This window comes from Primulina eburnea, chromosome 3 (assembly GCF_022965805.1).
Source record: "Primulina eburnea isolate SZY01 chromosome 3, ASM2296580v1, whole genome shotgun sequence".
Taxonomy (NCBI): domain Eukaryota; kingdom Viridiplantae; phylum Streptophyta; class Magnoliopsida; order Lamiales; family Gesneriaceae; genus Primulina; species Primulina eburnea.
Genome location: NC_133103.1, coordinates 53,310,598 through 53,328,460, shown reverse-complemented (window position 1 = coordinate 53,328,460; position 17,863 = coordinate 53,310,598).

Genomic DNA, 17,863 nt, shown 5'->3' with positions numbered 1-17,863 from the left:
AGTAGATAAGACTTTGTTCACTTTAGTTAAGAATAAGTACATTGGTACATATTTATGTTGATGACAATATCTTTGGTTCAACTAAACCCAAATTATGTGCAAAGTTTTCTAAATTAATGCAGGAACAATTTGAAATGAGCATGTTAGGAGAACTGACATTCTTTCTCGGACTGCAGATTAAGAAACTTGATACTGGAATCTTCATAAATCAGGCTAAGTATACTAAGAAACTACTAAAAAAGTTTGGCAGGAAACACGCTCTGCTGCTTCCACTCCAATGAGCTCATCCACTAAACTTGATAAGGATGAAAATGGAATTTCAGTAAAGATAACTCAGTATCGTGGTCTAATTGGTTCATTATTATATCTTACTGCTAGTAGACTTGATATTATGTTTCCTGTTTGTATTTGTGCAATATTTCAATCTAACCCTAAGCAATCACATTATATTACTGCTAAGCATATACTGAAATATTTGAAGCGTACTCAAAATTTCGGCATATGGTATCCCAATGATTATTCTTTCAATATTATTGGATATTCAGATGCTAACTATGCAGGTTGCAAACTGGATAGAAAAAGCACAAGTGGTTTTTGTCAATTTATTTGTGATAGGTTGATCTCCTAGTTCAGTAAGAAGCATACTTCTATAGCTACGTCTACTGCAGAAGCATAATACCTTACTACTGGAAGCTTTTGTTGTTCTCAAATACTGTGGATGCAACAACAACTTAAAGACTATGGAGTTCAAGCCTCTGAATCACCTATATTCTGTGACAATACCAGTACTATAGCAATCACGCATAATCCAGTATTTCATTCCAGAACAAAGCACATTGATATTAGACACCATTTCATTAGAAATCATGTGCAGAAGAAGGACATTTGTCTGAAATATGTATCTACTGATCAACAAGCAGCAGACATTTTTACAAAGCCTCTGCCTGAGAATAATTTTTCTTATTTTCGTAATATACTTGGTTTAATTGATTTAACTTGAGTTTATCGTTGTTATTACTTTGTAAAATTATTATATGTTATTCAACTAACGTCAGTTTGCTTGAGAAGTAAAGAGACAACTTGCTGCAAACTACTGATATTTCATTGCGAATAAAATCGAAACCATGTTACTTGACACAATTCAGTGTCTACAGAATTTTTTCACTCAGTAATCCAATTATTCAATTCATGGATTTGAATCCTTATGAAGGATTCTACACTGAAATCTTCTCTAGCTGATGTCATTCTTTCCACAACATCACATGTAGCAGTACTTGATCAGAAGGAAGCTCAGTAAGACGTCAAACCGATGTTTGTACTATTTTGATGTTGCTCTCTGTGCAGCAGTAGGAGTCAAACCATTTCGATGCATGTTATGGAGATCTTGCACCTTCAACCATGAAGACTTCATTCAGAAAAACTCTTCAATAGTTTTCATCAGGGTTTCGAGACGAGGAAGTGTTCTTTCTGTAATTAAATTATGAGTACTATTGCAGGCATCCGAATTGCTTGAACTAGACATATTGAACTCTTGTCATCTGATATTTTTTTCTTTTACTTATAGACAAGCTACATTTAATAATGAAGAAGATGTAGAGACTCAAGCCATTTGAAACGTCTTTTGACTTACTCAGACTGAGTTTTTCTTACCCTTTCTTTTTATTTATTTACATTAAGTAAAAAAAACAGTGGATAAACAGAGATATGATAAAATGGAATATTTCATTCATAAAACCAGATGCATTACATTTTCTAATCTATTACATTTTTTGATTTCAGCAGTACTGAGAACTTCAGCAGGAATCTAACTAGGACCTACTGGAACATCCCCATCTCTTTCCATGATCATGATTTGTGAAAGGGATGATTCCTCAGACTGTCAAGAAAATACTCAATTTATAGATCGAGATATTTCTTCCAAGTCTTCATCTCTTTGAAAAGAGTGTCTTCAGACATCATCTTACGAGAAACTGGAAGTTGTCTTTGCAACTCATCTTCTGAATCAGACTCTGGAGAAAACTCCGAGAGAATATATGCATCATCCATCTTTTGATTTTTTATTTGTGTAAATGACTTAGTTTGTGAGCTTGAAGGTATTTTTATAGAGCCTCGGGGAAGCTAAAGAGACGGCTAAGCTGTTCACATCCTGCACTGTAATGCCCGAGAATTATAGAATTGATAAACCAAGATTATTAATCTTCGTTACCGTGAGACTCGGAAGATATGAGAATGCATGATATGCATTGAGGGAAGAAAAGACAAGATTATAAGGTGTTGCAAAGATCAAAAATTAGAAATTTAGAAGGTTGCAAGACCGCACCCGCGGTGCCAGCACGACCGCACCCGCGGTGTATGTGAAGAAAATGAAGTGCAATTCCCGTAGCCACACCGCACCCGCGGTATTAGACGGAGCGCACCCGCGGTGCAGACACCGCACCCGCGGTAAAGATAACACCACACCCGCGGTCGAAGCCTCCGGAAGAATGGATATCTATCAGAATCATGAGCGCACCCGCGGTGCCATGCATGACCGCACCCGCGGTCTCACGTGTTGCAAAAAAGGATGTGCCACGTTTCTTGCCATGCATGTAATATATATATAGAAGGATTACACGTCTCCTTCTTCAGAAATCCAGAAAAAGGGTCGACGGTTGAGAGGAAAGATCCTTACGCCTTTTAGAATTGGATTTACGAAGAATCCGTGTATCAGAATTCGAATCCGAACGCAGTATCGTGTTCCTCTCGATTAGAGCTACTCAAGGACGTAAGCTTTATTATGTTTTGAGATGTTTAGAAATATCATATTGTCAGAACTGAATATGATTCAGATATGGTGTTTCTGCTACAGTAGGTATTGTATAATCGAAGTCAGATTTAAGAACAGACTGTTTATACAATTGTTATGAATTTCAGAAGATATTATCTGAGATTAAACACTGGAATTGTATTATTCTTGATTCAAGAATAGAGAGATGATCATGCTTATGTGTTCTGGATAGATTATTCAGTATGCTATGAAGTCAGATCGAAGAAATTATACAGTATGTTTGTATTATGAATTTCAACAGATCCTGAGTTGAATTCAATAGATATTGACATACTAGAATTAGAAGAAAGATGATATGGTATTGATTATGCCTTTAGATATGATATCTGTGATGTTGAGATTAACAGGGTTACAAGATTGTATTATTATACCGTTGAAACATCAGTTAATTCAGATTGATCATATTCAGTTATGATTTCGATTATATCATGATATCATTGATATGAATCAGATTGTATATTGTTCAGATATTGATCAGATTATATACTGAGTTGAGTATTGATCAGAACAGCTTGTGAATTGAGTTATACATTGATTCAGTGTATTTGATATTGTCATTTCAGATTTGATATGGACAGATTCGAGACTTCGTCTTCGTCAGACCAGGAAGACAAATGTATAATTCATGTGATATTTGGGAAGCCACAACTCAAATGAGATCTCATTTTGAGTTTCCCAATAAAATCACATACTAGACTGTTATTTATACTTTGAGATGTTTATGCTTTGATTTTAGAATTGTATTCAAGTGTATGAGATTACTGCCATATTCAGATATGAATATGATTGTGCTTTGTTTACAGATTGATATTCATTGCATCTAAGATAGGAGAGTCTTTGACAGTCATTGTCAATTATCTAGATGTTCGGTGTATCTCAGCTTAGGAGCAGCTATGACTCCTTTGTCAGCCGTCGATAAAGCTCAGACCGAAGTCTAGGAATAAGACGTACAGTCACCCCGATTGGAAGAGTAGGTGATAGCCATTGACGTCTTATTCACACCGGGATCCCTAGAGTTATAGTTGAGTCAAGTCTGAACATGATTTGATTAGAACTTCATGCGTATATGAGTTGGTTTCATAGACTATGGAACCTATCGTTATTGCTTTCAGTCATGACAGCATGTTTCCTGATTTAGACTGTTTATATGCACGTTTATCTGATTTGAATTGCATGTTCAGTTAGATTAGATTTCATAGATGATGAAATCTATTACTACTATTTTGATTTTATTCATGACAGCATGTTTCATGAATTATTATGTGTATATGCATGTTTACCATGTTTTATACTGGGATTTATTCTCACCGGAGTTATCCGGCTGTGTCTTGTTTTGTATGTGTGAATGACAACAGGTGGGACTGGATCGGGGTCAAGAGGATGAGGAGGGAAGAAGAGTTAGCGTGGTGATTCCGGACTTACTGTAGATTTGGTTTATTACTTGAACTTAGTAACTGAACCTTAGACTTAGATTGTACAGTATTGTACTTTTATACTGAAATGTATTTTATACTGAGATGTATTTTATTTAGATTCCATTACCTTCCGCATTTACATTTTAAAAAGAAAAATTTTTAGACCCTGTTTATCAGAACTGATAATTAAATCCCAACGACGATTAAGAAGATGATTAGCGTCCGGGTCCACACAACTGCACGAATATCAAGAGTCACATGTCTTTCCCTCAGATCTCGTATCTTTGCATTTATTAGTTGCATTAATTGAGGGGGAACATTATTTTATTCAGACTAATATTTCTGTGCTTTATCAGAAGCAGAAGGAGGTTTGTCTTTTCGATAATACAATGTGTCTACTTCTTTTTATCAAGGTGCTGAAAATATTTCAGTACTTTATGACTTCCAGTAGATATTATCATAAGAAGACAAACCATCTTCTGATTTTTCTTTAGTAAACACCTGGACAGCCCGCCTATTTTAGTATATTTTAAAATTTTGGTGTATCTGACAATCTCTATTTAACTTTTCAAAAACTCAACCACAAACATATTGACACGTGTCTTTATGTTTCACTGACGGCTTTACATTTTGAATATGAACCACCTTTTCAATTCCATTTCACCTTTTACGATTTCAAACTTTTGGTTACTAGCTACTGCTTTCTCTCGCATTCATCTACTACAGAATCTACTCCGAATTATTTCTGTTTGCAGAAATGGCTGGAGCTTACACTCTAAATGCTTATCAAGTAAACTTTGCTTCGGTTATGACCATCAAAGATGAGAATCTTGTTAAGATTTTCAAAGCAATTGAAAAATCTGATCTCCAAAGGTTTTTGGAAGCACCTGCTGTTATTTACAAGACTACTCTGTTGGATTTCTATGCCAAAGCAATAGTCGAGGAAGGGAAAATCATTTATTCCCAGGGAGATGCATCTATCTCCATTGATTCTACACTATTGGGATCGATTTTCTTTCTCCCATGCTCAGGTATCTCTGACTTTTCTGATATTTCTAAGGAGGAGATGTCTGCTGCCGATATCGTGGCAAAGGCACTACTGGTCAAAGCTGGAACATTTGACAGGCTGACTAAGGAGAAGGTACAAGTGATGATGGCCATCACTTCTGAATTTAAGATGGACTAGAGTGGATTCTTGTTTAGAATTATGAAGGATATGGTTGTAAGGAAAGCTACTGGTTTTGCTGTTCAGATCAGCACGATGCTAAAGGATGCTGGTTTTCCTCACACTTCTGAACATGATGCTTCATTTGTAACAATGTCCGATGCTGCCAATGTACTTGCTTTGAGGCCAAAGCCAACTGTGGCCGAGTTTGTTGCTCTAAAGAAAGAGGTTGGAGATACTCAGACTGAGGCTCAAGTGCCTCAGATGAAAATCAAAAGAAAGAGAGTGATTGTCTCCACTGATTCGGATAAAACAGTATCGGAGGAGTCTGCTGCTCCAATCAAAGCATCACTACCTGCCACCCCTAGCAAGAAAAAGTCTCGCACAGTTCTCCGTCTCAAGAAAACAGCAGCCATTGCTGATTTAGATAGTGTCCCCTTGAGACAAGTATTTCCAGAAGCCACGGCGTCCCAACCAGAATCTGTCCCAGTTTCCAAACCAGAAGTCACATCTGCTGCCACCACCTCTATTTCTGTTCCAAATTTCAAACCCTCTTCTGGAGTCGTTATTCGAGAATCAACTGCAGTGTCTTCTGCTTTTAGACCCGTCCTGCCTGTTTTTTCTTCAGACAAAGGGAAAGGAAAACTTGTTGCAGAACCACAATCACTTGGCGCCAAATCATCTGTTCACACTGATGTTGATCTTCACTTGGAGGAAATTGAGAAATATGCCAGTGAAGACATATCTTTCTTTGATGATTGGCATAAGGTTCGAGTTTTCCCTCCAACCAAATTTTTCAGAACACCAGGAGCATATAGTAAAATGGTAAAGAATGAAAATAAGGTGTTTGATCTTGCCAAGACTGACAATGTGACTGAAGCAATGAGAAGACAAAGCTTCATTCTTGAGCAGCTGAAACGACAGGAGCTGGAATCTGTTGTAAAGACTCTTCAGTCTAATTTTGACGCTATGATTCCCACTGCTTCTCAGGATCAGACTGTGATACATCTTTTGACTGACCGACTGAGAGTGATGAACGAGAAACTTCTTGCTCAAGAATATGCATTTGGAGAGCCTGTACATTATTCAGTAGGCTTCATTCCAGACTTTGCGCAAACAAAGCAAGTTGAGGAAAGGACAATAGCTCCCTCAGAAGCTAAGGTTTGCAGTACTTTTGCATCTCCGAAGCAGCCTACTCAATCATCATCACTTTTCTCTGTTCGAGAATTGGCTTCAGTGGATGAAGTAATTCAATCTATCGTTCTTACTGTCTTTCCTGCACCAGAAGCAGCTGAAGCTGATGATGTGGTACAACCAGAAGCTCGACCAGTAGACCAACCCTTGGCAGAATCAGAAGCTGCCCAATCACTGCCAAATCTGGAGGTTTTCTCTTCTGAACATCATGCGGAAATGGAAGCTATTCTAAATGATCAATCTGAATCTATTCCAACCGCTGAGAAACTGGAAGCCATGGAAGCTGCCCACCCAAATGAAAGTGCAGCTACTGAACCAACTACTGTTGGAGGCACTTCTACAGAACAGACTACTGCTCCTTCTACTGCTCAAACAGAAGATGCTCCTTCTACTGCCTTGATTCTCCCTCCCTCTAGATCTCCTGCTCGTAATGCACAAATTGAAGCAATCAGAAAGCGTATGCTCGAAGGAACACCTTCCCCAGCAGAAGCAACGTTTGATTTTGAATTCGAGATAGATATTTGATCGAGCAAAACTTGCACAGTGAATAGTCCCAAAATTTATTTTATAAATGAAAGCTCGATTTAAATATCGCAAGTGCACGATAGTCAAGTTATAATAAACGTAAGTGAATACGAGTATCGTTCCACAAGGACTGCGTTACACTATTTTTATTTTCAAGTAAAATTTCTTTAGCAACGATAAAATGAGTTGATGATTAAACTAATGTAAATTAAACAACTAAAATAATTAAAATGCAAAGAAAACGTATTCAAGAAAGCAATGATTAATTTAGATTAAATCAATTGAGAAATGAATTTGTTGGGAATTAGCAGTTTACCTACCACTCGTATTTAAATAATTACACTCGACTTTTACTCATGCATTCGACGGAATTCCCTAGACTAATTAATATACTCTGTCGAGCTATATTAATACTAATCATAAACATGCAGTACTCAAGTGTCCTCAATTATTTAACAGTTCAAGATTGCATTACATTCTATGGAATCCACTAGCTTTCATCCGGGTGAACTATCACTATCGACACGTACCCAATTCCGTATATCTACTAAAATTGTAAATGCGTGGTTTATACTATTTGATCCTATTGTTAATTGTTATATCGAAATCATCAACAACATGAAATAATCAAAGGAAGTTTGCTAGGCTTTGATTGAAACAAGAAAGAACAATAGCATGAACAAATCACTAATAAAAACGTCGAGAAATAATGTTAAACACCGAGTACGGGGTAGGATCCCCTCAAATCCCAACAAATCTAGAGTTTAGCTACTGAAATTCATGATAAAAACCAACAATCAATGTAAGAAATAAAATACTGAATAATGAAAATACTAAAGATGACGATTGATGGCGGCCACGACGCGTGGAAATCTCGAGGTCTTCGAAATCTTCTTTTTCTAGCCTCTCCTCCAAGAAAAGTGATGAAAAATATGATAAATCCCAAAAAAGGATCGCTGATCTCGTATATTAGGTTTAGGTGTCGGATAGAGTCCATAAAAAGTTGGAAACAAATCTTCTTGAATCTCGCGTCTCGCTAGGGCGGTATATTTTGACCGCCCTAGCGAGAGGTCCTCGCATAAACTTCCTCGAGCATGTCCCTGGTTTCGCTGGGGCGGTCAAAGTGACCGCCCTAGCGAGACACTTGCGCATAAAATCCTCGGCCAGACCAAAATGCTCGCTGGGGCGGTCAAAAGTGACCGCCCTAGCGAATCCTCTTCGATATTTTGACAAATTTTCTCCCAATTTTTGGTTCAATTCCTACAAAATAACCACAAAATACACGAGATCAATCACATGCTAAATAATGCTAAAAAATTGCAAAATTAAATTAAAACAAACTAATATGATGCATGAATGCGACTCAAAACCAACACTAAAAACACGTAAAAACGAGTCCTATCAACCCCCTCATACTAACCTTTTGCTCGCCCTCGAGCAAAATAGGTTAAAGCACGAGATTCTAAACAAACACAAAATACTCAAACAAGAAATAACCAACACAAGTAAATGTCAATGGTGAGTTAACAACTTTTATGCTCATGCCTCAGTGAACTTTCCCACATACAAATCATAATCAAGTCAAATCACAAACGAATACTCATTCTCATCTACACATAAATCTTGACACTAATTTGAACGTGTGAGTGTGTCATGATGGGTCTAATCATTCGTACTTCAAATAGATCAATCATCAAATCATGCGAGTCACTCAATTAACACTTCAATACAAGTCTCACTAGCATGCACCCCCGTGTCCATTTATCACTAACCACAAATTGAACTTTTATTCAATTCTTAAGTGCAGATAAGGGTGTCGAAAAGAAGGAAAATAAGCTCAAGTGGCTAAAAGTTGGGAGTACACCGATCATTTTCATTGTGCAATCGTCAAGACTTTTCGTCTGACTTTCCTCGTCTCCTTACATCTCCAACTTTTAGCCTAGGAATAGAATTTCATTCCTTTTATTTTGGCTCCCCCTCACCTTACATCTCCCTTTAGATGCACAATTTTCACACATGTACTCCCTGGGCTAAATATATAACTTTGGATTACAGCTGGTTAGGGGTATGATATTTTAATTCAGTGCATTGAAAAGGGGGTAAATGTAAAGTTCAAGGCAAATCAAATGTTCTCATTCAAGGTCCCAATTAGTGACTTATTTTCACGGGTTTACATGCTAAATCAACTCATAAAATGATGCCTTTCAAGTTAACCACACACAACCTTCAAATTTCACCATTATTCCTACAAAATTCTAGTCCCCACACATATGTGCTCAAAAAGTTCAAACTTTGTACCAAAATTCATGCTTTAACAATCAAGAGTACCATTCATGAAGTGACCCAATCAATACTTTTGTATACTATCAATTCAACATCATCATTGGCTTATAAACTATGTCTTCTCACCATAAACGACACCAAACATGCAATACTATAACGGACTATAACGGACTAAAAACAACCAACTCAAAACAAGCAATACTAACAACACCAAATAAACTCCCATAACTGAAACTTGACACCACCAAAGTAATATAAACTCCACCAAACAAAAGAAATGCAACGAACTTAAAACCAATTAACTAAGCAAACATAACAATTTACGCCCCTCATACTAGAGTTGTGCAATGCCCTCATAGCACAAAACGAAACAAACACTAAAAACATAAAAACTCATGAATGTAAATGCAAAGACAGAATATGCAAAATAAAAAGAAAGGGGAAACAGTAAACTCCCCTGATCAGAAATCATCCTTCTCCTCATTCTCTGGCGGTGGAACTCCCTCTTCAGCTGCTGGGGGCATAGGATAATTGTACTGAAAATGGAAGGGTGGCGGGTATGCGGGTGTAGGTGGCCGTCCGGAAGTGTCGATGCCCAAATGAGTTGAGATCCCCTGCACCAAGTATTCGATGTTCTGAATGTGAGCCTGATTAACGGCCTGGTACTGAGTCTGATAATTGGCACAAGCGCCCAATTCGTCGACGCGATCTCGCATGGCACGGCGGCGTGGCTGCGGAGGTGGTGGTGCATGTCCTAAGGCCGGAGGTAGTTGAGCTGCTCTCCCATTACTGAAAATACCTTCTCGGGCAGCTCAGCCTGTCTTTTCTCCCTCTTGGATTTATAAAGAGCCTCATCAATGGCTCTCATCGGCGGTAACCACTCATCATCATCATCTGCGAATATCACCCCCGCTCGGGCACACAGCTCACTCACTATCGTCGGGAAGTAAAAAGCCAAATTGCTGCTATTAATACACATGTTAAGCTGTCCGAAAATGAGCCTGCCCACATCAATCACCATCCCATTACAGATGGCATAAAGAACAACCGCCCGCTCACGCTGCACATCACTCGTATGACCGACCGACATCAATCTCTTAGACAAGAATGCATACCACAATGCCTCCTCCACTTTCAAAAATTTTCACGAAAGATCGTATAAGTCCCCAGTTGTTTCCACGTGGTGCCCGGATAACAGAGTGTGCGAATGATCAAATCATAATCCGGGTTAAGCACCCACGCCTGAAACACTGAATCGTCCACCGACGGTAAACCCAACATTTCATTGATCGTCTTGGAATCATACGGGACTAGATGTCCCCTCACAAATGCCTTATACTCATTCCCCTCCGGAGCATTGGCATAAAATTCACGCACAACCGGAACCACTGCTGCATTCGGTTGTGCTACAAAGATATTCCACCCTCGTCTTTCTATTTGGGACTCCGAAAACTGATCGATAATAAACGAGCTAAATCCACGCTCAGGGATTGGTTTCCTATGTAGTCTAGCATGTTCAAATCTCTCCCTAGCTTTTTCATTCACAAACATAGATGGAGTGGACCGAGAACTAGAAGCACCATGAGTTACCTTAGATCTTTTGGGTGCCATGTCGAGACTGGAGTGCACAAAGTATCAAAACGCCGGAAATTTTTTGAGGGTCGCCGGAGATGCTCACCGGAATCTGTGGAAGATGACCAGAGTTGCTTGAAAGACCACCGGAGAAGAAAATATTGTAGCCTAAATGCTTCCTGGTGGAGTGTATAGACCAAGATTGAGTCTTTGCCCTGAAAAATCACCAAATAATAAGTTTTGAGCACAAAAGATGGAAGGAGGCGCCGAAAATTGGAGGTGGAGGGGTAGGGTTCGAAGTGGAGAAGAAAAGAGAAGAGGAAAATTTTTTTAATCTGCGCGACTCGCTAGGGCGGTATATTTTGACCGCCCTAGCGAGAGGTCCTCGACTTAAAACCTTTTTAAAAAAAACCAGTATCGCTCGCGAGGGCGGTCATAATCGAGAAGTTTTCGGCGACTATGTTATTGAACAATGCGAGTGCCCACTGGGGCGGCCAGTTTTGACCGCCCTAGTGAGACATTCTCGTCTAAAAATGAATGCAATGACATGCAACTACCTAAATGCAAATGATGCGATTAATAAATAAAGAGAATATAATTAAGATCAATATAAGGAGTAGAAGTATTTCTCAATTTATAGTCTAGAGCTCGACTTTTCACCCATGTCCTCAATGACTGTCATGGAGCCGAGTGACTCCAATTTGTGGCTCAATTGTGCCACCGATATAGTGCTTCAATCTTTGAGCGTTCACAGTAAATGTCCCTTCCTTGCCATCATGCAACACCACTGCACCCGATGGGAACACCTTGGCTATAGTGAATGGTCCTGACCACCTTGACTTTAGCTTGCCCGGAAAGAGTCGTAAGCGAGAATTGTATAACAACACCGCTTCACCCACTTTGAATTCCCTTCTTATAATGTGTTTATCATGGGCTCGTTTGGTGCGTTCCTTGTAAGATAGTGCAAGATCATAAGCTTTTCCTCGAAACTCATCTAACCGATTCAACTGCAGCAATCGTTTTTCACCTGCAAGAGCAAAATCAAAGTTTAGTGCTTTGGTCACCCAATATGCTCTATGCTCTAATTCTACTGGTAGATGACATGCTTTACCAAAAAGCAACCTATATGGTGTAGTGCCTATAGGTGTTTTAAAAGCAGTACGATAAGCCCACAAAGCATCATCTAACCGAATGGACCAGTCCTTTCTATTCACATTAACCGTCTTCTCTAGAATCCTCTTAATTTCTCAATTGGATACTTCAACTTGTCCACTACTTTGGGGATGGTATGGAGTGGAAACCTTGTGGGTGACACCATATTTGCCCAACAGTTTATCAAAAATTTTGTTGCAAAAATGGGTGCCACCATCACTTATGATTGCACGTGGTGCACCAAATCGATTAAAAATATGTTTCTTCAAAAATTTTAACACCACTTGTGCATCATTAGTGGCACAAGCCTCTGCCTCCACCCATTTAGATACATATTCCACTGCCACCAAAATAAATTTCTTTGCAAAAGACACAGGAAAAGGACCCATAAAATCAATCCCCCACACATCAAATATTTCACACTCAACAATATTATTTAAAGGCATCTCATGACGGTTGGAAATATTACCTGTAATGCCCAAGAATTAATCACTGCAATTAACGATGATTGATTTATCATTTCATGTTATTATGACGGGATTAATCGGGACACAGAGAAATGTATTCAGAAATAAAATTATGAAAAGATATGAGCATGCCAGACCGCACCGCGGTAAGGGGAGGACCGCACCCGCGGTGATGCTACGGGAATTTGAAAGAATCGATACAGTAGGGTGACCGCACCCGCGGTGCAAGACCGCACCCGCGGTGCTTACGCGACCGCACCCGCGGTGTTGCGTGTCTTGCGGAAAATGAACCACTTGTCTTGTTGCATGCGCGAAGTGTATAGATATATATAGATGCATGCAAAGCTTTCCTCAGAAACGAAGAATCGAGAAAAGGGGCAAGAGAGGTTCCGAAAATACTTACGCCTTTATCTTTCAATCCGTCCGTCCGAATTTGAATCCGACTTCGGTATCGAGTTCCTAGCGACGTAGGCTACAACTGGACGTAAGTTTTGCTACGTTTTGACATGCTTTGAAATTATGATATTGTCAGAATTGAATGGAACTCATATATGTCGTTCTTGACATATTAGACATCATAGAATCGAAGTCAGATTAAGAAACGGACTGATTATGGAATTGTTATGATTTTCGGAGTAGTTTTGGAGTCAAGTTGATATCAGAATTGAGTTGTTATTGAGTATGAGATATTAGAATTAATATCTGATTGAAATGGTATTGTTGGGTATATTGATATTATACCGTTATGCCATCGATATTGAATTAGGTTAAGTATTGAGTAGAACAGATTTGATTCGAGTGGTGTATTGATATTATACTCCTCGATATTGTTCTTGTCAGATCGATATTGACAGGTTTTGAGTTCGAGACTTCGACAGAGTCAGAGTATCAGAAAGAAAGGTATAAATTAATGTTGTGTTGGGATTGCACAACTCGAGGAAGGTTTGACTCGAGTTTCCCTAAATCACATACTTAGTTTATTACATTGATTCTTGTAATTGATGAGATTTATGATTGTTGTCTATTGATTTATAGCCACTGCATGTAATGACTGCTGATTCGCTAGTCATTGATTGATTTGCTTAGATACTGACTGTATGTATTGATTACTGAGTCGTTGAGTCATAGGCTGATTCGCCTAGTCACCGGCTGATTCGTCGGGTTATTGACTGATTCGTCTTATTATAGGCTGATTCGCCTAGTCACCGGCTGATTCGTCTGGTGATTGACTGATTCGTCTAAACTTAAGCTGATTCGCTTAATTACAGGCTGAGTTGTCTGATTATTGGCTGATTCGCCTAATTACTGGCTGATTCGTCAGGTTATTGACTGAGTCGTCAATTCTGATTATTGGCTGATTCGCCTAATTACTGGCTGATTCGTCAGGTTATTGACTGAGTCGTCAATTCTGCGGCTGATTCGCCCAGACACTGATATATGAATTATATCGATGCCGTTTAGGGATTGATTCATTCCTATCGACTGAGATTCGATATAATTACCTATATCCAGACATCGGGATCCCTAGGTTAGAGTTGAGTCGAGTCGAGTCTGAGACGACGCGTCAGTGGAGTCGAGTCTGAGATGACGTGTCGGTTGAGTGGAGTCTGATATGACATGTTGATTTACATTGTTTATACCATTCATGATTATTGAATGTTTGATATGGATTTATGTTTCTGATTTGAGACATGTTATGAATAATTCTTATATGCTTTCGTATATGCTTTTATATGACTGCATGTTTACATTGTTTATACTGGGATATTTATATCTCACCGGAGTTATCCGGCTGTTGTCTTGTTTTGTATGTGTGCATGACAACAGGTGGGGCAGGTTCAGGGTCAAGAAAAGAAAGAGGCTGGACTAGATAGCGTGGAGATCCGGGCTTCGAAGCAACTTAGGATTCAGCACTGATATGTAGTTGAACCTAGTTGAATCCTTGTAGATAATACAGGATGTGTATGTTTATGTTTAATAAGTAATTTGAATTTAATTACATTACGTTTTCGCTGTGTATATTAAAAGAAAAATTTTTAGACCCTGTTTATAATTGATTAATTAGTCCCAATGATGATTAAGAACTTGATTAGCGTCCGGGTCCTCACAACAGGTGGTATCAGAGCTGTAGGTACTAGAACTGTAGATTCTTGAGATTGAGATAGAAAAGGCTAGTGAGCGGGGTAGATTGAGTTTTCTTTCCTTGCTTGTGATTGCTAGCATGACTTACTGCTTTATATGATACATATTACTTGATTTATCTGATTTGATTTTGTAATATGTATTATGGGGAACGAATCTGAATTGATTCTCGATCAGCAGTAAGATGATCGGGAGGGGGATTGAATTGAAACAGATGTGTTGGATTGGGTTACTAATCCTTTTGAGTTTCAGATATGCCTCCTAGACGAATCCCAGAACAGGGTAGTACATCGAATCCTCCAATGGATGTAACACCGACTCCAATGGAAACCTTGCTGAAGAGGTTTCAGTCATTCAAACCACCCACTCTGACAGGTACTGAGACATCGGTCGAGTGTGAGAGTTGGTTAGGTCGTATTGAGTTGCTGTTTGATTCACAGGAGTACAGTGATGAGCGCCGGATTAAATTGATTGGGCACCAGTTGCTTGATGTTGCACAAAGCTGGTGGGTTACAATGAAGAGGGCCTTGGAGCAACGAGGTACGATTATTACTTGGGATGTATTTAAAACTGAGTTTTATCAGAGATATTTCCCAATAGCGTACAGAAAAGACAAGGGGGCGGAGTTTGCCAATTTGAGACAGGGTCAGCTGAACATTGAAGAATATGTGACCAAGTTCTCTACCTTGTTGAAGTTTGCTCCTCATGTGTCTGAAAATGACGAAGCCGTTGCTGATCAGTTCATCAATGGCTTGAATCCCGATATTTTTACATTGGTGAACACCGGACGACCGAATAACTTTGCTGATGCCATGAGTAGAGCAAAGGGCGCTGAAGCGGGCCTGATAAGGCAGAGAGGAGCTGAATTTGTTCCTCCAGTGTCGAGACCACAGCAACCACTTCCCAGATTCGAGGGTGGTAGTAGCAGTAGTGGAAAGAAAGATTTTCTGAAAGCTAGAGGAAAGCAATTTAAGAAGTCTGGCGGCAGTTCTTCTAGCTCTAGTGGTTCTCAGCAGAGATATACTGGAGTGTACTGCGGAAATTGTGGAGGGAGACATTCCACTGAGCAATGCCAAGGAGTACTTGGTAGCTGCCACTTCTGCAAGCAACAGGGACATTTTTCTAGAGTGTGTCCACAGAGGGGTTCCCAAAGATCCCAGGGAACCGAAGCATCTGGATCAGCGGCACAGTGGAGTAGACGATCAGCTGCCGTTCCTTCATTTCAGCCAGCACCATCTCAGTCACAGCAGAGGCCAGGAGGGAGCCAGACAGTTGGCCAGCCTTCTAGACAGCAGGCCAGAGTATTTGCTTTGACCGAGGAGCAGGCTCAGGAAGCACCAGATGATGATGTTGCAGGTAACTGATTTGTTTGATTATCCTGCATATGTCTTGAGGGATACCGGTGCTTCACATACTTTTATTTCTGAAAGATTTGCATTGATGTATGCATTATCTGTTGAGTCTTTATTTACTGTAGTAGTGTTTCTTTCCTTGAGAAAAGATCTTGTATCAGTGATTTCTGTTAGATCTTGTATACTACAGTCGGATAAGAATAAGATCGAGTTAGATTGTGTGGTAGATGGTATTGTACTGGTGTTCTATGATTTTGGAACTGCATTACTGATATTGATATGCTGACCAAGTACATAGCTACCCTAGATTAGTTTCAGAAGATAGTGAAAATCAAACCTGAGATGACCAAGGGATGAATATAGTACGATAAGAATTCTAGACTGAGAATTCCTTTGATATTCGTACTAGCTATGACTCGATTATTACAGAAAGGAGCAGAATGACTCCTTATGTATTCAGTTGATTTACTGAAGTTGAGTCTATCATTGGCTGATTTACCAATGATAAGAAAGTTCTCGATGTTTTCTCTGATAAGACTTCAGATCTGATTCCAATCAGAGAGATTGATTTTAGTCTTGAACTGATCTTAGAAATTGTTGAAATTTTGAATCCTGATTGAGAAAGATAGTAGACAACCAAGATTATATTGTACAGTCCGAACCAGAGTTGATTTCGAATTGATAGCAGTTTAAAAAGCTGATTAGAATATTTAGAACTCAATATCGATAGTCAGAACAGAGTGTCGATCAGAGTAACAGATACGTGATGTTGTATTTTGTATGAGATTGATTATTCTGTGATGTCAGATGTGTCAGAATTGTACAACAAAGATTGATAGTGATAATCAGAGCCGAATACCAGGTAGGTATTTCCTCTTTACTTTATGTTATTAACTGATTTGTGTATATCAAATAGTTCGAATCAGAAAGAACAGATATTGTTAGAAGCTTACAGTCATGGATTCAGTGTTCAGTCTGATGACTGAGACTGTATTGTATTCGAACAGATAGTTGTGATATAGACAGATGAGATCAGTTATAACAGAAATGTATTGAAATGTTGGCAGAAATTGTACTGATAAGTCTGAATTGCTAACAGAAGAAGCCAGAAAAGATAGAAATCAGAAGATTATTACAGATTTTGTATAGTTCTGAACAAAAATGGGAGTACATTTCTATGGCTTTCATAATGAAATTACCGCCATTTTCTTTAGATTATGATATGATATGATTATGATTGACAGATTATTCAATCTTTATCTATCAGTTTGTACCAGATTACGTACAAACAGAACCAGATGGCATAGATCAATGTCAAAGAAATAGTCAGATTGACGAGAATGCAAGAATTAGATGATATCAGATTGTGATTCTGACGGAGTTGTACTTGTGATAGATTATATCATAAGCTCTCTTGTGCAGATTTATTACAGATTGACAGATAGTCAGAGTAGATTACCAGATATTGACAGATAATTGTAGAGCTTTGGTACTGGATGTTAGTACTAGTTGATATAGATTATTGTCATGATATGATTGACTGTATGACAATAGCTATCAAGATAGTTCAGAATGGATAGATTTAAGAAACCAATGTCGGATGATGACGATTGGTAGTGGAAGATGAAGATTGATTATGTTCTAGATTGGGATAAACAGATAGGATAACAACTACAGATGGTATTGTTTTGTTATAGATTGCAGATTGGCATATACGGATGTTGTATAGCCAGTAATGCGGGATTGATTCGGCGAGAACGAGTTAAAGA